The sequence below is a fragment of the Cryptomeria japonica genome, chromosome 1, assembly GCF_030272615.1.
Source record: "Cryptomeria japonica chromosome 1, Sugi_1.0, whole genome shotgun sequence".
NCBI classification, from domain to species: Eukaryota; Viridiplantae; Streptophyta; class Pinopsida; order Cupressales; family Cupressaceae; genus Cryptomeria; species Cryptomeria japonica.
In genome coordinates, this window is record NC_081405.1 from 532455413 (window position 1) to 532481893 (window position 26481).

The following is a 26481-nucleotide window of genomic DNA, read 5'->3' on the forward strand; positions in this document are numbered from 1 at the left end:
AAGAAACAAATGGTAGAGAGCAAACCAGTCAGGGGTAAGAATCGGGCCTTGAGAGATGAAATGGACTAGTTTAAGGACAAAGTGGAGAGGGGAGAGAGATACTCTCGAGGAGTTGAAGAAGGGGATGAAGAGGAGATCCCTAGGAAGGAAGAACTATAGGTTCCTATAGACCAAAGACCCCTGATGAATGTCATCAAGTCCATGGAAAGAAGAACAATGGATGTGAAGTTGGATTTGCCAGTGTTTGCAGGCAAGATGGAACCTGATACAGTGATGGAGTGGATAGACTCCTTTGACAATTTCTTTGAGAGTGAAGACATACCAGAGCACTAAAAAGTGAAGATGGCCCAATGAAAAATGAAGGGGGCTACACTGACTTGGTGGACTTTCATCCAAGATGAGAGGGTAAAAGATGATGGATTTGGTGAAGGAAGCCCATGTTCCAATGGACTACAATGTCCAATTGCATAGGAGAAGACGAAACTTGAAGCAGAAGGAGATGGACATGAGTTCCTATATAGAGGAGTTCATGAAGTTGTGTGTGAGGACCAAGGTGAAAGAGAGTGAAGATGAGAAGGTGGTGAGATATCTCCATGGGTTGATATTTTCCATCCAAGAAGATTTGAATCTCCACACCTTGGAGACAGTCCAAAAGTGCTTTCAATTAGCACTCAAGGTGGAGGAGAAGTTAAAGAGAAGACAAGAACAAAATAGAAGAGGCAAAGGGAGACAACAAAGAGGGGGAAGAGGCCCTTTCAGAGGCAAAGGAAATGGTTTTGGATACCAAAGTGAGTCTAGCCAAGAAGGAAATAGAGGAGAGAGAAGTTACAACCAAGGAGGAGGCTACAATCCAAGAGGGAGATTTAGGAGCAAAAGACCATACTCTAGAGAAAGATCCCAAGGTAGAGGACCTCCTAGATGCTAAAACTACAACCAAGAAGGGAACATAGCCAATAGGTGTCCAGAGAAGGCTACAAGCTCCATGGTAGAAAGGAGAAGCAATTTGGTGTAGGAATCTGATTGCCAATGTGTGGCAAGTGCAAACACCTACCAGAGTGTTAATGCTCCTAATAGCTATGGCTACCTTGAAAGAGAAGAGGCTTTGATGATGAGGAGAGTAGTAATCACCATGAAGGTACCTGACAAGGAGCCTACACAAAGAAAATCTCTTTTCAAGACTACCTGCAAGGCATGAGGAAAGGTATGCAAGGTCTTGATAGACTCCGGGTCTACTGAGAATTTTGTATCACTTGAAATGGTAGAGAAGCTTAAGCTGAGAAGGTTGCCTCATCCTTACCCCTACAAGGTCTCATGGCTCACCCAATGTCAACAAGAAGTGGTAGAAGAACAAGCTTGGGTAGAGTTTCAGATTGGATCATATAAAGACAGATTTCTATTTGATATAGCCAAGATGGATGCATGTCATCTCTTGTTTGGAAGACCATGGCAGTTTGACTTGAAGGCTCATCATGATGGGGTTAGATTTACCTATTCAATCACCAAGGATGGTAAGGTGATAGAACTCCTACCTATAATAGAAGAAGAGATAGGACCAAAGGGGAAAGATGCCAAGGTGTTGATGGTAGAAGGAAAGTAGTTGATGAAGGAGATTGTAGAGAAAGGTGCAGTTTGCTATGCCCTCATGCCTAGTCCCAAGGTGACAAAGAAAAAGAAGTTTGCAAAAAGGAAAGAAGAAGGACAAAGACACATAGACCCTACAGTCAGACAGTTGCTTGATAAGTACAAAGGTATCATCTCAGATGGAATGCCAAGATCCCTACCATCGGTGAGAGACATCAGTCATTGCATAGATCTGATCCCTGGATCTACCCTACCAAATAAAGTAGCATACAGACTCACTCCAGATTAGAATGCAGAGATGGCAAGACAAATTCAGGAGTTTCCACGGTTTGGTAACCTTTTATAGGAAGTTCATAAGAGGATTTAGTCATGTTTGTGCACCAATACTTGACACCATAAAAGGAGGACAAAAGTGCAGGTTTAGTTGGACCAAGGAGGCAGATGATTCATTTGAAACCTTGAAGAAGAAAGTTGTAGAACAAGTAGTCCTTGCCCTGCCAAACTTCAAGAAGATATTTCAGGTGGAATGTGATGCAAGCCACATGTCTATTAGGGTGTGCTCAGTCAGGAAGGAATGCCAATTTCTTTTTTTAGTGAAAAGCTAGATGATGCCAAGAGGAGATACTCATCTTATGACTTGGAGATGTATGCTTTGGTTTAGTCATTGAAGAAGTGGAGGCACTATTTATTGCCTAAGGAGTTCATAGGTTTTATTGATAATCAAGCACCCAGTTTCATAAACAGTCAAGAAAAGTTAAACCACCAACACATGAAGTGGGTAGAGACCCTACAAGCCTTCACCCTCACCCTCAAGCACAAGAAGGGGGTCAAGAACAAAGTTGCAGATGCCTTGAGAAGGAGGGTCTTAAATGTCAATCAAATCAAGATGGAGAGTGTTGGCATTTACTCCTTGAAGAATATGTACAATGTTGATGAAGACTTTGGAGAGATCTACAAGGTATTTGAAACTTTTGGTAAGAGGTATCATGTTGAATTTTCTGAATTTTTGATACAAGATGGACTTCTATTCAAAGGTGAACAATTATGTATTCCTACGTAATCTATGAGGTTGAATATAATTAGAGAGAAGAATTGTGGAGCTATGGCAGGTCATTTTGGCCTTGACAAGACCCTAGACTTTGTGAAAAGACACTACTACTGCCCTAAGTTACTGGAAGATGTTAGGAAGTTTGTGGAAACATGTGTAATCTGTCAGAAAGCCAAAGGGAAATCCACCAATGTAGGTTTGTACCAGCCTTTACCCATCCCTTCTAGGCCATGGGAAAGCATAAGCATGGATTTTGTGTTGGGTCTGCCTAGGACAAGGAGGGGGTTTGACAGTGTATTTGTAGTGGTGGACAGATCTAGTAAAATGGCTTATTTCTTTCCATGTAAAACCTCTTGTGATGCCTCATATGTTGTAGAATTGTTCTTCAAAGAAATAGTTTGGATACATGGGTTGCCTCTAAACATAGTTTTCGACAAGGATGTGAAGTTCATAGGTCACTTTTGGAGGACCCTTTGGAAGAAGTTGGGAACGAACTTGTCTTTCTCATCAGCCTACCATCCTCAAACGGATGTCCAAACTGAAGTTGTCAATAGGTCCTTGGGGAACCTATTAAGGTGTTTGACAAGGAAACATGGAGAAAAGTGGGCTAATATACTGTCACAAACAGATTTCTGATACAATGACACCATAAATAGGAGCACAGGGAAGTCTCCTTTCCAAATTGGGTATGGCATCCACCCAAGGGGTGTATTGGAGTTAAGGGATTTTCCCAAGGAAGAGCCTATTAGTGCAGATGGTGAAGCTTTTGCGTCAACCATCAAGGAGGTACATGATCAAGTTAAGTTTCGTCTCCAACAATCTGCAAAGAAGTACAAGGCTTATGCTGACAAGAAAAAGAGGGATGTGCAGTTTAGTGTTGGGGACTTGGTATGAGTACATTTGAAGAAGGAGAGACTCCCAAAGGGTAAACACACCAAGCTCATGCAGAGGAAGATTAGACCATGTTAGATTTTGAAGAAATGTGGGCAAAATGCTTATGAAATCCAACTTCCTCCTCATCTTGGATTGTCACCCATTTTCAATGTGTGTGATCTTACACTTTTCAAAGGTGATGGTAATGAGGTGGAGGAACCAATGCAGGTTGCAACAGACAATGATATTCCAAGGTATGAATCACCAAAGTTGAGCAAGGTTGTAGACACTAGAGTCACAAAGAGGACAATGAATGAGGATTACATTGAGTATTTAGTGGCTTAGCAAGGCAAACCAGACTCTGAAGCAATTTGGATGACAGATAAACAAATTTCCAACCTAGTGCAGGCCTACAAACTCTGATCTAAAGTGGGCTTGAGATCTCTTCTCTCGGGGAGTATGGTGCAGGGGAACTTCATCAACAAGAAAATCATGGATCTGAGGATGAAGACTAGGATCATAGTTTTTGTCTTAGTGTCTTGTGTTTATGAAAGTTTCATGTATTTAATAAAGACCCCACCTTGTAAACCAATGTCACAAATTAGGCAATTTGATAAGCCAATTTGGACAATTTGGTCAATAGGGGTTGTAGGATGTTTGGTTTTGTGTTTGATAGGTTTTTAGGGTGTCTTAGGGGTGTTTGGTTGATCCAAGTTGTGTGGATCCCAAACTTATAGTGTTGACAACTTTTTGTGCAAGAATGCAACTTTTGAGTGCAAAAGTGCAACTTTTCAAAATCCGGTTGATGTAAGCTTTTCAACGGCTCCAACCTCCTTCAAAATAAGTTGGAAACTATTGGAGAGGTCTATAAGCCTTGTGGACATGATTCCCAAGGTTTGTGATGTTGTGTTTTGAAGTTTGAAGCAATAAATCATTGAAAAAAACTGAGTTTTCCCATAAATGCTGAGTTTGCAGAGATTGCACATCCTTGTACGGATTGAATTGAGAAAAACCATTCATGGAGTAATTGGAGGGTTGAATTAGATTTGATTTGGTGGTGGTCTGATGCTTTTATTGTCTCTGAGTAGGGAGAACCCTTCATTTTCCTGACTGTAACCTGGAAAGCAAGGGTTTGACTAGGGTTTTAGCCAAAAATGGCCATATCTTGGATTCTATTCAACTAGAAGTTTCTTCCTTTGGTGGAGTGTAGTATTGGCCTATGCATTGTAGGATTTTCATGGGTTTTTGCAAGGGAGACTTGGTTGTGAGGAGAAAGAAGTAAATCAAGGTAGGCATCTCCATGTGACTACCTTAAGCAAATTTAGGACAGTCATCGTAAAAACTTATAGCGGTGGATTCTAGGCATGTAACCATTTTGGGGATGAGTGTAACTCCCAAAAGGGTATCTATAATGGGGATTATTTTTCTAGAGTGTGGAATATTTCGGAGTTAAGGTCATTTCTCTTGCTAAATAGGGATACTAGCCTAGAGGGTAGGTTTCCAAATGAGGTATAAGGATTTGAAGACAAAACCTTAAACTAGTGCTTGGACTAGTCCCTAATGGTCATGAATGAACCAATTCCAAAGCCCCTAATAGCAGGAGTCCTGGGGTGGTGCATTGAAGGTGTTGAGGCCTTTTACTCATCTTGAGTAGGCACTAGCCTAGTGGATTTGTGAGCAGTTCCAACCAAAGGTGTGGAGTCCTTCTTTGTAGGGCCCTTGTGGTCATTTGAAGGCTAAAAAATTAACCCTATTGGACTTTCCCTTAGGTGTGTGTGTAGGGATCTCACACCTGGTTTACTAGGAGACATTTTTTTAACCAGAGGAGGGGGAAGAGACACGATGTTCATCATGCATTGAGGGATGCCTACACGTTGTTCCAGAGCTCCCAATTTATCACAACAAGAATGAATCTGGAAATGAACTCGGCTTTACGCCTACCAATTGCATTTTCTTGAAATTTTCTATAGCCTTTTCAAAAAACCCATATGGCATGTGTACCCTATAACGCGACTGCCAGTTCTATCCTCTTACAAGACTCTGATGTCTTTTCGACAAAATCCTCTTTTCCTGCAATCCTCATTGAAAAAAAATAAAATCTTGGGTATGCACTAATCGATATTCAGATCTGATTCCAAAGCTTCCTTTTGGCACAAGCAAGGAGAAATCAGGCGTAGGTTGTGGGAATGGCGCCATACCTACCAGACACATTTGATTCAAGGAAAGTTGCAACAATAAAATCTTGCAAAATATTTTGACCATTATGCTTGGGTGGATATTTACATCATAACATTCCTAAGCTTCCAGTTTTGGCACAAAACTGTTGGATACTAGATCCCGTGCAACGTATGGTGATGTTAAGGAATACGAAGTGCATCGAGATAGTGCAGATAGAAAGGAACTTTGTTTCAAGATGGAGTTTCTTTTGGTGCATAAGAGCCTTCCAGGTAGCGTCACTGCGAATGAGGGTGGGTAGCCTTGGGAAGTTATTGTCTCCACTTAGGAAAGCAACATAAGTGCTCTAGAGGTATGCTATTTCCTCCATGTTTCCTGAAACAAAAGTTATCAATCTATATCATTCTACATTACTATTGGAATACAAGCAAGTATGGTATTCCAAACTCTTTTAAGTTTAGAACATACAATATCACCTACCAATTCTTTTGTCTGTTGAAGTAATTAGTGCAATAAAATTTAATCTGACTGGATAGATAATATGGGGATAATAATAGATGGTGGAGAGATTAGGGTGTGCAACCTAGGTGGGTTGAAAGATCCAAATGGGCTCACAGTTGGTGTGGGTATTAAAGTTTCAAAACAGGATTAGCTACATTTGTCAAAAGTTTCCGTAATATTATCATTTTGTTGTAGCGAAGAAAGTTTTTGCACTGTGGGATTTCATTGAACGGTAATCTGCACTATGCAAGTTCATTGAATAGTAATCTAACATATTTTTGATAATTGTTCATTATGCACATCATAGGACGTTGTCTAGGATTCTAGTCAAATCTCTCTTTCTATGAAAATCCAAAGTAAGATTATGCGTAGGATGATTGACAGGGTGAAACACATACTTTCTAATATAGTTATGCACAATTTCTGGACACAAATAGGTAGATTAATACATGAAAGGGGTCAAAACTATGTAGTAATTTGTTATTAGTTTTAAGGAGTTTGGGACTTTCAGTTTGTCTGGACAATCTACATTTGTTGTTTCAACATTTATTTTATTATTGATATTTGTATCCATTTTCAAACAAAGTTGATATGAGAGTGTCATGAAATAGGTGAATGTTGACATTACTTAGATATATTGTAGAACAGATGATGATAATTTGATTTAAATTTTGATAAAATATTTTATTATTTTATTGTATTCAGTTATAAACATTATAGTGTACACTTCTACATATTTCTGTTGCTAATTATTTTAAGCTTATATGGTCTTTGTCTCCTAAAAAAATATATCCTTGAATTCAAGTTGGTAAAGGAACGGTTAAGAGACTGAGCTTCTTAACATAACCCTAAGTTGGTTTAGTAATACTAGAAGAATGGTAATTTCTTCCTTAGCAAATCTTGTTCAAATTTTGAAAGATATAAAAGAATGAAACCTCTAAAGGGTTAATTCATTTATTTTCTTGGAATGCACGATGATTATGGGTATCGTTATTATATTTTGAGTAATAATGTTAATTGTATTCAAAGAAATTAAATTAGTGTCATCCATAAAAGTATGGACTTTTAAATCATACATTATACCTGTCTATATTCTAGAAGAGGTAAATTGGGCGGAAGAATCTAGTGATTTGAATGTAATACTCTCCTATCCCATGGTAGTTGGTGTTAAATAAAAAAGGTTTTGTGTTAATGGTTACTTGGGTAAGGTTAGTTATAATTCATGCTACTCATTTCTAAGTTAAATTGATGCCTTGTAACTTAGGGACTTGTGAATGCTATTATAGTGGTCTAGCTAGACTTTCTCTTTAGTCTATATTTTAATAGATCTTCTACTTGCTTAGTTAGAAATGTTAATTCCCTCATGTGTGTAGAAGGCTGAAGGCTAGTGAACTCTTTTGTTATAGAAATACCTTTGCATACCCACTCTTATACCATCATATTAGATGAGTTATAATTGTTTTTCCAAACTATGAAGTCTCTGCGCCTCCACGTAGGCAAGGCCATCTATGACGAGCCCCCAAGACATTAGGTCTGAACCTTAGTTTTTGCTTGTCCAAGTTTTGTATGATCTTGACACTCCTTCCCAATATTATGCATTCTCTATACATCTTTACAATATAGTGGGTGGTTTTTGAAAATTGATCCTGTTAAGGTAATGAATCATAATATCATATGTCTAACTATCCACTGATCTTATGTTTGAACTTCTAGACATATAGACACCTTGTAGGTGCAGGTGTTGGAAGCAAGGTATTTACACCGTGAAGGAATGCAAGAGAAATATCGGGTAAGGAGATAGGTTGTGTTGTAAACTAGTGAATGTAGCAAGTTAATGTTTATCATTTAATTCTATTGGAAATGGTAACTCATTAGTTACTACTATTCCTTGAAGATTTACATTGTATTATGTTGTGATGAAAAGGAGATAATAATAAAAAAAGTACAGTGTAATTATTTTATGTATCGTTGTGTCTTTTTAGTGTGTACATTATGGGAGTTGCATTCCACTGAAATATTATGTTAATTATGTTCAAAGTTTAGAAAAACAAAATTGTTGTTTCTTTTTAGTAATGTTTGCCTGGGTAGAAAGTGGGTATTACACATGAACTGATGAAATATCATCTCCTCATGCCTAGTTGCCGTTTCGGTTAAGCAAAAACTCAAACTCTTCTCTTTCACACTTCTTCACACTTCTTCACACTTCTTCGCACTTCTCCTCTGCTATTGAAAGATCAAATCAACGTTCACACATGTAGATACATCTCTCACATGACTATTACATTTATTTATGCAAATCATCAACCTATATTTCAAGGTCAGCTCAACCCTCAACACAAATTACAAAACAATAACTTCACGCACTACAAAAATACATGCAGACCAAAACAATATCGGCTAAGACATAGTCTGGACCTAAACCAACACCACATACAAGAAATACCTCCAAAGATTACGCCTCTAACATCCGCAACACGCTACAATACACATGAATGTTGTATAACATGAAGAACATCACCGGATCAAGAAAATGATCAATAATGTTTACAATGATCAATGTGGACCATCAACACAGATAGAACATGATCTAGAAGCATCTACAAGAAACTTGAATCACCACAACAAAAACCAAAACATCACCACTTACTAGAATCTTCATCATCATTATATCGAACCTCAAGAACACCAACTATACTGACTGTCAAAGTGAAAGATTCACTTGCAGACCTCCAAATCACGAACCATCTAAATTGAGGACACATATGAACGTCCCAAACATTCTACCAAATTCGTAAACTAAGATATTGCAATTCCAGAGCAATGCATAGCACAATATAGAATGTCAAATAACATGAACAACTGAATATCAACCACAATACCAGATCTCACAACTCGATCAAATCACCATATAAACCACTCAAACTTCTGTTGAATCAACTAGAGATACTTATCTCAAAAACCATTAATCCACAACAACTCATCTGCAACACACTAGCCAAACCAACTCACTCAATTTGACTGCAGCACTGGAACGTAGGAATATGTTGATATCAATGACAACACATCATTCTAGTAAGCTTCTCAGCAATATGCAACAAGTCAATCTAAATTTTGAGAACATAACATTTCCTAGGGCACGTTTTATAAAAATAACTCAAATATTTTTTTCTATATCCATGAACTAATGAAATATTATAATCGCAATTCAAATCTATTGCTAGCAATTAGAAAAAAGAATATTGAAAGAACAAGGAGAAATCATGAACCTATCTCAAACTTGCATAAAAATTAAAAAATGAATAGCTTTGCATTCACCAAATGAAAGAGTTAATCCATTGAGTAGCAAGAATAATACACTAATATGAATCCAATGAGCTCCTACCCATAAAATTCCCTTCAAGATTTCTTCCCCAATCAACAAATCAAATTTGCAATCTAGGAGGGTTTTTGAGAGAGCAAAATGCAAAAATAGACTAAATGTAAAAATAACTCAATTTAATAATATAAATCCGCTTTACTATTTCCTTTTTTAATTATAATAAAATAATAGTTATTTAAATTATAAATTAAATCTCCCAAATGGCCTTATTAGATAAATTGTGCATCTGCCAACATGATAAATACACATAAGGCACATTTTGACATTTAAATATTAAATTATAACTAAAAGCCATTAAAAATCATGTATATATTAAGATCTATGATAAAATGCCACTTAAGCCTATATGCACACACTAAATTTATGAAACAACCACATAAGATGATTGGGTTTTTCAAAAATTATCAACTTTAGTAGCTAGTGAAGATGATAAAAAGCAGCAAGGTGAATTTAGGTGGTTAGTATGCAAACAAAACACTACAACATATTAAAACATGGAACATAAATCAAACCACAAGAAAACATGAAGACAATGCTTAAACCTTGCAAACTTTTACCTTCTCCCTCTGATGGAGCTTGGATGAAGTCCAAGTGCGCCCAAATGCCTCCAATGTGATGTTGATTTCCTCCTAGATTACTTGATGTGGCTGGCTCTCCAATATTGTGCACAAATGGATGTGGTGGATTAAGGATTGAAGGATGAAATGGCTAAGTATGGATGAGTGCTAATTTTGGCATGGTAAGGATGCAAGGATGGCTTCCTAGGCACAAACTAGCAACATGGATTTTCTAAAATTGGAGATGAGATAGGAGGGAATGGAGTCCTCAATTTATAGGAAGAGAGGAGGAGAAATGGAGGGCTAGGATTGAACCAAGATGGAGGGTCAGGATTTCTTGTGAGTCCACACAAGGCACAAGAGGAGGTGTGGAGACCAAGACATATGCCTTAAAGGAATTTCTTGTCTCCACACTCCTCAAGGTTCATTAGGAAGACTTCCCAATGTGCCTTGAGAAGAACAAGGGATAAGATACTCCTTGAAGAATGGAAATGAAGAATTAAAAATTCTTCAAAAGGGATGCTCATGGGGATTGGAGGAATAAGGAGGAATTAAAAATTCCTTGGAAGATGAGATTCTTAGAGGAATGTGAGATTTTGAAAATCTCACATTCACATAGGAAGATAGCATTTAAGGAGAGTGGTTGGATGGAAGGGACAAGGAGTTGACTTTGTGGCTAATCATGATGATTAGCTACTAGCAACTTATTAGGAGAGGGATTAGAGGAAAGATTAGGTGAGATTAGGGTAGGTAAGATTTGTAGGAGGATTTGAGTAGGAGAGAGAATGAGTGGAGGGAATTAAAAATTAGAAGAATAATGCTAAGTGAGTCTAGGGAGTTTCTAGAAGAATTTATTAGGTTAATGATGGTTTTGGAAAAAGGTGATTTGTAGGAATCACTTAGGTTAACTAATTAATTGAAATTAATTAGTTAAGAGGAGGAATTTGAGGGGATTTAATATTGAGAATTTTTAGAAGAATAAAAGGGGATTGATTTATTAAATAAATCAATCAACAAACTATAATGACAATATTAATTATAATTAATTAATATTGAGAAGGAATTAAAAATTGGCATAATTAATAAATTAATTATGTCTGGAACTTAAAATAATTAAAATAATTATTTTTAAGTGTCTAAATTTTGCCCCTCTTTTATGCAACGATAAATTTGGCAGTGGGTAAAAGATAGAAGAAAAAGAAATAGATGCCCCAGCATAAAGCGTGGGAGGTGTATGCTCCCTCGAGAATTTTGTCGAAAGAAAAATTGATGAAAAATTCTCAAAATAAAGAAGAAAGAATTTGAGTGGACGAGATGAATGAAAGAGAAAGAGGGAGCAGGTGTAGAAAGCGTAGAAGAGAATATAGGAGAAGAGAGACCGTGGGGGAAGTGGGCCCTTGAGGGGGCCCATATAAGCCACAAAGGGCCCAATGAGGTGTCATTATTACACACAAGTCTTGGAGCCAATCAAAGCCTAGAAGAGAGGAGATATGGATCACATTCCTACCCATGATAATCGTGTTGAGAGGATTCGATGGTACGACAAACCCACCATCTATGGACCACTGGTATGTAGGACTACCCCCCCTTTTGATTTTTTAGGCTAAGGGTAGAATTAGGGCTTAGATCAGGGCCAAGATTTGGTGAGGCGCATGTACTAATCTCCATTTCAGTGCACACGCCAATGGGTTAGTGTGAGAGCTAGCGAACAGCGCAGGCGCTTGCTGGCACAAGGCAGGTAGAATAGGTTTTTTGGTGATTGGGCGATGTCTAGGGTGAGTGCTCGCGCATTCACGCAGGCGCTCAAGGTCTTACGTGGGCACTCGTGCTATTGCACAGGCGCTTGCATTGAAGGGGGGTGGTAGGTAGGGGAGGGGCTGGGATAGGTTCTTTGCTAGTGTGTGCTCCTATATAATAGCGCATGCACCACGGCTTTGGCACGAGCGCAGGGTAAATTAGTGCGTGCGCTTGGGAGGGGAGAGATTTAGAGGTAGGCTTAGATTTTTGGGATAAGTTGAGGGTATGGCTAGAATCAGAGGGTATAATAGGACTTGAGGACTTGGAAATAATGAATTGGTTTTGCTGGATGCAGGCTGAGCTGTGGCTGTTGGCCTCGAGGAAGCATTGACCCGCTACCATGGGTTTATACTGAGAGTTGCGGCTTGATGAGTTGGAGGTGTTAGCTGCTTTAGGGTTGCATTATATGAGCAGGTGGTCAAGGATACATGATCATACTATGATGATGACAACATTAGTGGAGAGGTGGGACAATAGGTATAACACCTTCTATCTTCCTAGTGGTGAGGCGATAGTGACTCTTTTGGATGTATGGAGGATCTTGAAGATCCCCATTTGTGGTGTGATTCCAGAGTATCATTTGGATGCAATAGATTTTTACCTTTAGGAGGATTTCAAGTATGAGACCCCACCGATGCTGGACAAGAGTAGGATGCAATTGGGTAGGGCGATTGGTATTCGGTGTATTCCTCACTTGGTACTGGTTATCTGTGGATTCTTGAGCGGACAGATTATACCTAATCTGGGAGGGCATGAATTTCCTGTTGGATGGAGCAGGTGCCTTTACTTCATGGTTCATGATGGCATGCAACATGCATGGGGAGCTGTGATGTTGGCTTAGTTATATCATGATATGTATTTGGTGGTGTATAGGGAGTATGCGAGCTTGTCCGTGGGAGTGACACTTCTCCATATCTGGGCTTGGGAGCATATTGCGGTTACTCGACCACTAGGTATACAGGATAGGCAGGACCATCAGCCATATGTAGATAGGTACAAGGGGCTGCTACACTATACTTAGATAGGGTTCGTATGGTTTTGGCCCTGGATTCTTGATGAGATTATGTAGTTTACATGGTGGCCATTTTTGGGGTGTGAGAGATGGAGGGGGGACTGGCAACTACACTAGGCTGGGGTGGAGATGTGGATATTTGGTTGATCAGTGTATATTATGGAGTATTATGCACCCTACAGAGTGGTGAGACAACTTGGGCAGGTTCAGGACATAGTGAGGGATATCCCACTATATCCTCAGATTACACGGGAGGTGAGATTTTGGGGCCCAAGAACGAGTCCATTGGAGGGCAGGACCAGTTTTAAGATAGTGTCTGATTTGGTCTGGGATGAGCGGATGGGGGTAGGTGAGGATCTAGGGATGATAGGGGGATATAGGAGCTGGTGGGAGGGGCACTTGCCAGTACATCTTACCATTACTGGGTTTTTGGAGGATGATGAGCTACAGCCAACCATAGATTAGGTAGTCGACAGGGAGGATGATGGGCCAGGTGAGAGAGTTGTGGTTGGTGCAGGGCGTGGTGCTAGTAGACAACAAAGGAGGGTCAGGGTTTTATGGAGGAGGTATCCTGAGGAGGGAGAGGGAGAGGGGGAGGGAGAGGGAGAGGGAGTACCAGTAGGAGAGGTTGTAGAGTTAGTGGCTGGCGGGGGAGAGGATGTTGTACCTATGGATGTTCCTGAGGTATAGGTGGAGGGGAGGGTTGGAGTATCATAGGCTGACCTTGATAGAGTGCAATAGGAGAGGGATACAAGCCAGGTGAGGCTCCATTCCATTGAGGATGAGATACAAATAGAGAGAGCTAGGAGGAAGAGTCGGGAGGCAGAGGTGGAGTGGCTGTAGTGGGAGATAGCAGATTTGAAAGAGAGCCTCCATACAATGATGATAGAGGTGGATGCCCTAAGGCAAGAGAGGGAGGAGTCTGAGCAGATGCTTGTGTTAGTTAAGATGAGAGGGGGGGTGAATCATAAAAGCTTAATCTTCAATATATTCAACAGATTCAACCTTGGTAGCCTTTACTGATATGCAACTAACACTGTAAATCATTCAATACTTATAAACAGATACACTTAAAACATCATAACACATATAACACCAGATTAAGCGTGGAAACCCAAATAGGGAAAAACCACTGTGGGATTTTGGACCCACTAAGAAATATACCCTTCTAGAGTATGCTCGGTTAAAAGCAAATCCTGTTAAAGATTAGAAACACATTGCTAGATGTGACCTGGTTAAGGGATTTCCCTTAGACTTGTTAGAGTCTTTCACTTTGTTAGAAGTGACCTTGTCAAAGGATTTCAAACACTCATTTAGAATGTTACGTTGCTAGAGGGTTTACAAATAAGACTTTTATAGTCCACTCGGTTAAGAGATTTTCTATCACTTACAAAATAAACAACAGTAATAAAATATATCTGCAACTTTACATCTAAAATGCTAAAGCAGATTCTATTTGCTCAAAACAATCTTGTCATATGACTTATCTTGTCCCTTGTTGGGCTTGCTAGGCTTCTCAATTTGTTCTTCAATTAGATCTTCAAGCTTCTGTGCTCGGTAAACATTACTATAGCATCATTGTGCATACATTTGCCCGCATACATTGTTCATCAACAATTCCTTATTTATAAACAATCTCTAACTACTAAATCTCCTTGATCACATTTCCCATGATCAATCTTAGCCATCAGATCTTCAAACTTGACCAGGTTCAATGTTTCCTTCAATCTGAAAAATGTTTTACCTTGCCTTGGAACTTGCATTCCTTCCTTGGAACTTGTGCTAGGTTATTGCAGTTCAATCTATGTTGTAGATCTTCCTCTTTGATTTTCCATGACGTCTATCCTCAACAAACTTCATGCGCGGCATACCAATCATTTATTTATCTCTAGCTCATCAGCATCCTTCATTAAATAATGCTTTTATCCATCCAATGCGATCTATTATAACTCGGTTGTTACTCGATAAATACTGAACTTCACTCGGTAGACATTTTGCCTTCTTTAACTGATATTGATAACCTTAGGGTTTACTGACTAGGTACCTTAGGGTTTACCGACTAGGTTCTTTGCTCGGTGACATAGTACAGTATTAAACTTATAGTCAACAACATATGTAGGATATCAAAACAATCAAAACAACATGATCTCATCATTGTCTAACTTGGTAACAACTGCCCATTGAATAACTTATTATTCCCCTTCATTATCACATTCTTTCTATGTCACTTATTGACCTCTTAATATTCATCAAAACATACTTCTCAAGATATGGCAACATCATACTGAGTCAGAAAATCAATTGCTTGACATCAATGACAAAATAATATTATTAAGATAGAAATCATCCATCTTTAGTTATATCAATGATCTCCAACAACCTTCGCAATATCCTTATTGGAATGCTAACAATCTCCTTTCCATTGTAATGCCAACAACTTGAGGAGGCATAGACAAGGACGACCACAAAGGCCCTTCAGGATGTTATCCATCGACAAGATGATGAGCTAGAGGGGCTATGGGCCAGAGTGCAGAGGGAAAAGGCAGACATGATACGACTATGGGGGGAGAGGGATGTAGCCTGTTAGATGTTGGTTCTTGCAAGGCTTGGGTAGATGTACTCTGATATGATGCAACAACGGGATAGGGTAGAGAGGGAAGTTCGAGAGGCAAGGTACTACAGGGGACTATATTATGGAGCAGTACCTATGGCACAACGAGAAGCTTCGTACACTGAGAGTGGGCGATCTCACAGGACATAGAGTCATTGGCCTACACAGAGCCAACAGATAGGTGGATTGGTGGGTTTTAGGCCACCGGGAGGAGGGGGAGAGGGAGGATGGGGAGCAAGAGGATCAGGTGGAGGAGGTACAGAGGAAGGGGGTGGAGAGACAGGAGGGGAGAGCTAGCTCCATTTTGACTCTTCGGGGTGATCATTGTACCATTACATACATATTCATCGCTTTTGAGCTTATATATATATGATTTTGTGGTGATGGATGATGTGTGTACTTTATTATGATTCTATTTATCTCCTTGCAATGTATGGATGGTAATTATGGATATGTTGTACTGACCTATTTGTGATGCAGTGTGGATGCTTATATATGTATGTCTATGATATGTTGCTGACATGTTTATGGGTGCAAGATGAGTTATCGCTCTTTTGATGTGAATATATGCTATATATGTAGATGTAAATGATTTATGATGAATGAATAATTAGCATAGGTGGAATCTGTATGAAAAATGAATGTAATGTCATATATATAGATATTGCAATGTAAGTTACAAATGGTATACAAATGATGTGATCTAAATGAATGAGTAATGTATGTGAATGAATTGATGTCATATATTATAAATGGATAAATGATGCATGTAATGAAACTAAGTGCAACCTTATGTGGTAAATGTTTGTGAAAAAAAAATGGCAATCTTGTTGATGATTTATAGCTTTAGTCGGATAAAATTAAATGTTAAATTGGCCTTAAGGCCTTCAACATTTAATTATATATATCATTCTGTTATTTATTATTATTATTGTTAAAATTGATTAGATAATAATAATTATTACTATATTTAATTAATAACATTATTATGTAACTTCGTGTTTAGAGTTAGTGTTTCAATTCTTTAATGAGTCGATACATGTTTATCTAGCCACCTCTTCATGTTAAAGGGACATGGCCCTTAAGGAAGTTCGGAGATATATTAGTGTGTAGATAATGCAATACATAGAACATTACATCTGTGTGAATTCTAGACTGCTATGCATGAAGACCTCTGCACTTATATGCTATGTGAAGACCTTTGTGGTTATATGCTGCGATCAAGGTGATTAGCCTGCTAGGTGTGATCGGGTAAAGGCTGTGAGAGAATTATATATGATGTGTGCAATATATATATCCTGTGATACATATATATACTAAGTGCAATATATATACTGCAATATACATATTGTGAGAGCAAGAATAAATAATCAATTTATTTATTGAAGTTATCTAGCACATACGAAATTAATTGATAATTTAAAGATATTGATATATATATTCAGATATTGCTCTATATCTCTGTAGTTTTAATTTTGATCAATAAATTTAACAAATCTAAATGATAGTGTAATGAACTAAATCAAATCTATATGAATAATGCCACCTATATGGCTGAAGTGAGTGAATAATGCAAAGAGGGAATATGCTGATAGTAATACAATGATCTTAGATGGAAAATAGAAGAATATGGAATAGGAGAGGGGTTGGGGGGGGTTAATTGAGGACTCCATGGGATTATTAGATTTAGGATTTTATGGAATGATGGTGAGAGCTGTGCACAAAAATTGTGGAGAGCCAACCTAGTTTGATATTGCCCTGGATAACCTGCACCACTGATTATAGGAATCAGGATGCTATGGGAAACCCAAGGTGTGTACTGACTCATAGTCAAATGGGAATTCCTTGCACACATCTATGCAAGTGTTGAGAAACACTAATACAAAGTTGTGGGAATGTGCAAGAAAACCCTCAAACACACCGATACCTCTTGTACACGAGAGGGTAAGTGTTGATAAATACTAGTACCAGGTCATCGGTTTATACAAGAGAGACCCAAAACATGCTATGCTATGAAAATATGCCCCAGTATGCACCTATTGTAAACATACCCAGATATGGAAAATCTGGATAGTTGTAGGGTGAAAGATGCAAGTCTAAATGAAAAATCCAAGAAAATCAAACAAGTCATTCATTTATGACCAACTGACACCTCTTGCCAAGAGTAGGATTAGGGTGAAGGATTAAGTTGCCAGGCGAGGGAAGGATTCATCCCTAGGGAAAAGTATAGAGTGGGTGGACTTTTGGATTAGGCAAGTGATCATATGGCTTTACAAAATAGCTTGTGGAATTAGGACTGTTCTCAAGACTTCGTGAAGCTCACACCGAGGCACAAAAGATCAGTTTTGATGGGACATCTCTTATTCATGACTTAGGTGAAGACTCATCATCATATGCGTGACTTATTCGTAGATGGAAATGGAAAGGATGTTGTGATGGGCGGATTGGATGGGGAGGGTGATTGGAGCACCGACCTGAAAGACAATGGATCTAGTTTATTTACCTTGGCGCCTACATGGAGGTTTTCACCAAGGTACTTGTCCATAGTGCCACAAAGTGATTTTCATTGATGGACGAATTGATTATTTTTTTTTGGTGTCACAGGGTGCTTGTTTGCTAGGTTTTCACCTGAGTGACAATGTTTTTTCAGGATGTTTTTCTCATTTTTTTTTGTATTTTTTCATGATTTTTAATTTTTTTTTAATTTTTTTGACAATTAATGACTTTCTGAGGACTAGGCATATAATCTTTTTAGGTGCATGATATTCATTGGATCATCCAGAGGATCTCTTTTAGGAGTAGCCAACTGATAGGCCCCTAATCCATATTTCACTATGATTACATATGGTCCAAGCCAATTAGGCTCGAACTTTCCTTTCTTTTCTCTTTCTTGAAGGTTTTTCTGATTCTATATGAGGACAAGGTCACCAATTTCAAATTCCCGGGTTCTGACTTTATTATGGTAACTCATGCATAGATGATTCTGATATACCCGGAGATGGTTCAAGGCCTTGAGGAACCTTTCATCTAACAATTCTAGCTCTTGTAGGAGGGCAATTCGGTATTCTTCATCTGGTAGGATATTTTACAATGATACTCTTAGAGAGGGGATCTCGATCTCAAGGGGGAGGATGGATTCAGAGTCAAAGACAATGGAATAGGGGGTGGTGCTTGTGCGTGTGCAGATGGAGGTGTGGTAGGTCCACAAAGCAGGATGGAGTTGGAGGTGCCAATCAAGGCCAACTTCATTGACTGTCTTTTTGAGGATTTTGATTAGGGTTTTATTAGAAGCCTCAACTTGACCATTACCTTGGGGGTAATATGGGGTGGAGAAGCGATGTTGGATGTCAAATTTCTGGTAGAGTTCCTTGACATCCTGGTTTTTAAATTGTTTGCCATTATCTGTAATGATAACTTTTGGAATGCCATATCAACAGATCAAGTAGTTGAGGATGAATTTGGATATCTGCTTACCAATGGTAAAACTAAGAGGGATAGCCTCTACCCACTTGGTGAAATATTTAGTGGCGGTGATAATGAATTTATGTCTGTTGGAGGATGAAGGGTGGATTTTACCAATGAGATCGAGCCCCACTATGAGAAGGGCCAGGGTGTAATGAACAGTTGCAATTCTTGTGATGGCACATGGATCTTGTCGCCATGTTGCTGGCAGGGGATGCATTTCTTCACATAGTTATATGCATCTACTTCCATTTTGGGTGAATAATATCATGTTCTCAAAATTTTTTTAGCCAAGGTGAGCCCACTTGAATGTGCCCCACAAATGCCTTCATGTACTTCACGTAATGCCCATTCCGCCTCTTGTTTATCTAAACACCTTAGGAGGGAACCATCAAAATGCCTTCTGAATAGGGTGTCTCCAAGGATGGTGTAATGAGCACATCAGCGAATGACGGTTTGTTGTTGGGTTTTTGTAAGGTGTGGGGGAATGGTGTTGTCTTTTAGGAAAATGAAGGTTTCTTGGTACCAGGGGGACTTGGGACCAACGAGTACACACACCATTTCGGACTCTGGTAGATCATATGCCGGAATGAATAGTTTCTCGACCAAGAACTCACACTTATGACTATGTGTAGGCATTTGAAGGAGGGAGCCAATGGTGTCCATTGCATCTGCAGCCCTATTATTTGTTCACGGGACTTGATCAAACTTGATTGTTGTGAAGTGATGCTTAAGATCTTAAACCATACTATGATAGGGGAGAAGTTTGTCATCTTTTATTTGGTATTCATCATTGACTTGTTTTATGACAAGTTGGGAATCACCATAGACTTGTAATTCCATTATCTTCCATTGGATAGCCAAGCATAATCCTGTAATGAGTGCCTCATATTCTGCGATGTTGTTGGTACATGCAAAAGCTATCTTGTATGGCTTTGGCATGCAATATCCTTGAGGTGTGATCAATAGTATTCCTGCCCCCGATCCATTTTGGGTACAAGAGCCATCAAAGTATAACTACCATGTGGAGGATGTGGTTACAGTCATAATGAATTCATCTTGTAGTTGTGTAAGAATAGGATGGTCACCTGGAAGTGGAGTGTCAGCCAACTGGTCTGTGATAACCTGTCCCTTGATTGCTTTTCTGTCTACATATTCAATGTCAAACTCGCTTAACAACATGACCCATTTAGCGGTTCTACCAGTGACGGCAAATTTTGACAAGAGATATTTAAGTGGGCCAATCTTAGCAATCAGTTTTGTTTTGTTGTTTATCATATAGTGTTAGAGTTTCTGTGTACTAAATACCAATGCCAGGCATGCTCTTTCAATGGGGGTATAATTGAGTTCATACCCCACTAGTGTTCGATTGATGTAATATATGACATGTTCCTCCCCTTGATCATTTGTTTTTGCCAATAATGCCCCCAATGCGACTGTGGTAGCACATATGTATAGAATAAGAGGTTTTCTAGGAGTAGGAGGCATAAGCACTAGAGGTGATGCCATATATTCTTTGAGTTTTTCAAAGGCCTTTTGACACAAACAGTCCCATTTGAATTTTGTGTCTTTGTGCAACAAGTGTGCAAATGGACGACATTTATCTGCAAGTTGTGAAATAAAATGTCTAATAGATTGGACTTTTCCCTAGAGGCTATGTAGTTGTCTGAGAGTCTTTAGTGGAGTCATTTCCATGATGGCTTTCACCTTTGCAGGATCAACCTCGATTCCTCTGTGAGAAACAATGAATCCTAGTAGTTTTCCCTATGTGACACCAAAAACATACTTCTTAGGGTTGAGGCACAATTTGTATTTTTCCAATCTTTCAAAGATCTGCCTTAACATAGGGATGTGTTCCTATCTTGTCTTTGATTTGCCTAGCAGATCGTCGACATAGTCCTCCATAATTTTATGCAAGAAGTCATGAAAAATCATTTTCATGGCATGCTGATATGTGGCTCCAGCATTTTTGAGGCCAAAATGCATGACCCTGCAACAAAAAGTTCCCCATGGTGTTGTGAATGTTGTTTTATGTTGATCTTCATCTACAAGTCTTATTTGATTATATCCAGAAAATCCATCCATAAGTGATAGCATCTCATGCCCTGCTGTAAGGTCCACAATCATATCTATGTTGGGGAGTGGTAAATCATCTTTAGGAAAATCCTTATTTAGATCTTGGAAATCAGTATAGATGAGAATGCCCCCAATGGGTTTGTCGATAGGTACAATGTTGGAGACCCATTCAGCGTAGTCTATTGGTTTGATGTATTCTGTGTCCAACATTTTTTGGAGTTTTGCCTTGACCAGGAGTGAAATATGTGGATGCATTTTGTGCAACTTCTGTTTTACAAGTTTTGCATCTTGGAGGACAACGAGATTATGAACCACCAAGTCATGATCTAGACTTGGCATATCAGCATAGGACCATGTGAAATTGATTTTTTCCTTTGTGAGGAAGTTGATGAAGTCTTGTTTCCCTTGCTCTGTGAGGGACTTGACAATGAGCATGTTTTTTGGAATGTCTTTGGTGCCCATATTGATACTATCTGTTTCTTCTATTAACAAATTTGACCTATCTTGTGAAAGATAACCAATGGTAGGGAGGTCAAGTCCCTCATCCTCAAGTGCCTTTTCTAGGTTTTTACTTTCATATACGCCCTTTGTTTTCGCTTTTTGCTCATCCAAAGGTGCCTCAGAGAGGTTTTCACCCTAGGGAATCATGTTTTTTTTTTTATTATCTTTTTGTGGCTAAGGGTATTGACTTGACTACCAAAGTATCCTTTCTCATGTAGTTGAATATTGTGTATCCTGTTGCAGTCTTCCAAATTTCACATAGTCAAGAGAGTAATGAGAGTGTTATCATTGGTGCAGATGTCTAAAGTCGGTTTGTCTCATTGGCCGCAGTCTATGAGTTCAGGATGGACAAGATGTAGCTCATGTGAAATGGGAAGGGTTATGGGGGTGATGACATTTACGTGAGTGTCAAATAAGATGTCATTTTCATATTCATAAGGCATTTCATGGAACTCCTCTTCATCAGAGTTTTTGATATCCAAAGAAGGATTTGAAGGGGCACCAACGATAGTAATCTTAGGCACCGGGGTGTACCCCAAGCCTCTATTGTACTTGTAGGAGATATGATTTATGGGTTATTTTCTTCCTTTCTCCTCTGGTCCCAAGCAATGTCCTTTGTAACCCATTTTTTCAACTGTAGATGATGCTTTTGGATACATTTTTTTAGGTATTTTGCTGGGTCTTCATCTTCTTCTCGGTACAAACATGAAGAGACATCTGTGTCAAGGCTTTCCTCATCAAGTGGGCCCCATTGCTGGAAGGTGGTATCTTTGCATTGTATAACCGATTTTTGATCTTTTTTGAGTTCTTTTGGTTTGCCAAATGACTTAGGAGATAAGAGGAGGTTGCCTATTAATAAGACATCCTTGAATTTGTATTCTCCATAGCCATTATCTAGGATCTTGATTTGTGTGTCTGCTTGGGATGAGGTGGAGGCAATATTTGATGTGTCAGATGGAGGAGTTGGTGAGGGTCTATTTAGTGGGAAATGATATGAATGCTTCCTCTCTAAGAGCTTACAATATTGAAAAGGTTGTGGATCACCTTTGATAGTGATCTCTCTTCCATTGAAGGGGAATTTGATGTATTGGTGATAAGTAGAGGGTATGGTTTGCAAGGAGTGGATCCATGGCCGACTGAGAAGGATGTTGTATGAGAGATCAAGATCTAGTACTTGGCAAGGGGTTTCAATTGTGATAGGGACCACTTGAAGAGGAAAGGTGATCATGCCCTTTGAAACTCTTTCCGCATCATCATATGCTTTTATTGTGATCCTTCCTGATGTATCTACCAGGTCCTCAGAAAGTCCCAATTGTTTTATTAACTTGTATGTACACAAATTGAGTCTGGATCCACTATCTATCAAGATACGTTTGACCTTGTGCTTCTGGATAAGGGCTTTGATATGAAAAGGTTTATTATGGTCTTCATCTGCAGGAGCATCATTGGAAGTGAACACAAGGTGTTGTTGGGTGGAAAGGTTTCCAATGAGAGATTGAAATTGGGTAGCATTGATATTATCAGGAACACGAGACCCAAGGAGGGCTTGTTCCAAAATTTCTTTATGGATAGGGGAAATCTTGAGAAATTTTAGGATGGAGATCTATGCGGGGGTCTTCCCAAGTTGGTCAAGGAGGTCATATCGGCAGGTGGAAGACATGGGGGGAGGGTTTGGTGGGGGAGGATATCCTTGCATGGTGACTTTGCCTCAGTGAGTGGTTACATTGTAGTCATTTTGAGAGTAGGAGGTGAAAGGTGTAGCACCTTGATTGACTATCCTAGCAGGGTTAGGTCTGTTTTAGGGAGGGGGAGGGTTAACTCCTTGGATAGTTATGACATTGACATGATTGTTTAGGGGCTCAATGCAACCCACTAAAGAGTCAAAGCCGGTTATGTGATTAGTGTAGTCATAGTTCACCGCGTTAGATGATGAGCCTTTTCCTTTATCATGTTTTGGGAAGGGTTCCTGGTACATTTTGAGTTTGTCATTGTTGTTACCAGGTTTTTCATTTTCTACTTCAATTTCACCTCTATCAATGAGATCGTGTATGTAGATTTTAAGCTTCATGCATTTTCGTGTATCATGTCCCTTGATACGATGATATAATATTCATTATCATTATACCACCTAGGTTTGGGTTGATTGGATCGAACGGGCGAGTAATCAGGAAAACCACTGCACCTGCTTGAACAAGCTTTTGAAAAACCACTTCAATGGGCTTAGCAAGAGGAGTATAGACTCTTGGAGTCTTGTTGTTGGATCGGGGTGGTCACCTCTGGATTGAGACATTGCTTTGAGGCTTTTGGGATTGATTTTGATTATTTTTATTGTTGAATTGGTGATTGTTGGGGGTGGGTTTTGGAGTAGTGGCCACAGTTTGGACCCGTTTTGCATCAGTTACACCGTGATTGACTACGTTCTTGTTTTTGAACCAGAATTTTATCATTATGATAAGAGGAATAATTTTGACTTGATCTTTGGTAGTGCTTTAAGGTTCCTTCCTCTAACAAGACACATTCATGGGCTAGGCCCTTATCAGTCAACTTTTGGAAAGATTTAATACATTGAGATGTCAGAGGCCTTGATAGTTCGGGCACTAGATTCTTTTGAAATAATTCAATTTGGTGTTGTTCTGGCATGTCCCATTGGAATTTCTTGATGAGATGTCACCATCTTTGCAAGAAGTTAGTGAAAGTCTCTTCCGGCCTTTGCTTTGTGTTACACAGGTCCATCATGGAAACATCATTAGCCATGTTATAGGCATAGTGAGTCACAAACTTTTCTGCCAAGTTTGGGAAGGAGATAATGGAACCTTGTGGTAAGGATGAGAACCATGTGAGGGCATCTCTCGTGAGACTCTTAGGGAAGAGTCTTCGAAGGTATAGGTCACTATAGGAGACTTCTTGACATAGAATGTGAAATTCCTGGACATGGTCATGGGGGTCCCCTTTTCCCTCATACTTGGTGAACTTAGGGATCTCAAACCCTGGGGGGTAAGGTGCAACTGATATAGACAGGTCATAAGGACAAGGAAAAAATTCCTCAAAGGAGTAAGGTTTCCTTTTGTTAGTCCCTTCCTTCATGTCCTTGATGATGTTTTTCATGTCCTAAATTTCTTTAATGAGGTCTTGTTGTGGATTTTGGAAATGATGGATTGTGTTTGCCCCTAGAATTAGATGAGTCATGGAAGGTGCACCACCACTAATGTATTGATATGATGAGGAAGTGGGGATGTGAGATGTGATGACCGATGTCACAAGGACTTGAGTGACAGTCAGTTGGGACCCACAAACTATTGTGACAAGATTAAGCGCAACTCGAATGAAGCTAGCGACATTGTTGATGGGAATGGAGGTTTGTGGAATGGGAATATATGGTTGAGAAGAAGATGGTATAGAGGCATGTTGGAGAATAGATAAAATTGGATTTGATAGTGGTATAGATGGTAGGGAGGAAGAAGGTGGAATGGAGACCTCGAGGGCAGGTACCATGGGTGTTATTGATTGAGTTTGAATGATTGGCGGGGCCGCATTTGATTGAGTTTGAATAGGTGCAACGGTATGAGTGGGAGGAAGGTCTCCTTATGGTTGTTGACCAAGGGTGGATTTATTGAAATCAGGTGGGAGTTGAGCCCCATTTTCAAGGAGGGTCTTTAGAAGTGTAGTAGGATTGTGTTGGATAAATTTATCCAACATCTCTTGGTTATAAGAGTCTGCCAGGAAAGTTTGTACTTTTAGAGAGAGTTCATCTTGGTCAACCATATTAGGATTTTGTGTTTGATTTTGGATGCTAGGTTGCACACCTTGTGTAGGATCTTCATATAGGACACTAATGTCTGACATACCATATTGTTGTTCGGCCATCTTTTTCTTTTGAGATCAAGTTGTGACCATACAAGAATAACCTTAGAAAGGATTGAAGGAGGAGATGTTTGATGAGAGGACTTAGCAAGGTTCTTGGATTTTTGGATTTGAATTTGACGAAAATAGATTTTGCTGATTGATAAGGTCTTTGGATTAGGACCCGAATTTGATTAGGATTGCACCTTGGTCCTTAGATGAGGATCTTTGGTGGGAAATGTTGATGAACCTCCAAGCAAGGTAATGACCAAGTGGGGTAGAATTTAGACCTTGGAATGATGATAAAAAAGCCTTTCTTCCATTAAGGGTTGACTAATGACCCTAAGTAAAACAAAGACATGAGATAAGAGTCTTGATTGACTCAAAGGATAAGGAAAAGGTGCTTGGAGAGGATTCTTCTTCAAGCACAAAGCCAAGTGATTAAGGATGAGGTCTACATGAAACTTCAAAAGGCATGCAACCTTAATGTGAGGTTAAATTGGATTTGATTTGGATTTTGAAAATTGATTTGATAATTGGAGGTGACTGATTGATGTGCTAAGTCCTTAGAAAAGATTGAGGATGATTTATTGAAGAGGGATGATAGTGATGATTAGAATAATTTTGGTGACTAGGCTATCCTTGGCATGAACATGACTCAATAGATGATTGGTTCAGATGGCAAGCTGTACGAAGCAACACAACCACCCTGATTTTGATGATAGTTAGTGTTAAAAGACAAACCTGAACCTTGATGGAGGGAACATATTCTTAATTCATAATTAGCACCAAACTAATTGCTATGACCATGGATGTAATCGTGGTAATGATGCAAGAAGGTCCTATGTTTAAGCAAGAGTTTGCGGTTTGTATACCAAAATTTTTGACGTCTAATGAGTTGTGCTTGTGTGAGCTTCTTCTTCTTGATAGGTCAATGGATTGACTTCTTAGGATTCTTATACAACTTAGGTTTATGGAACATGAGATGGAGGGAGTTTCGATGTAATTAGGACTTTGTGTGGATGGTGACTAGGATGTGACTATGTTTGGAATTTTGACTAGGAACTT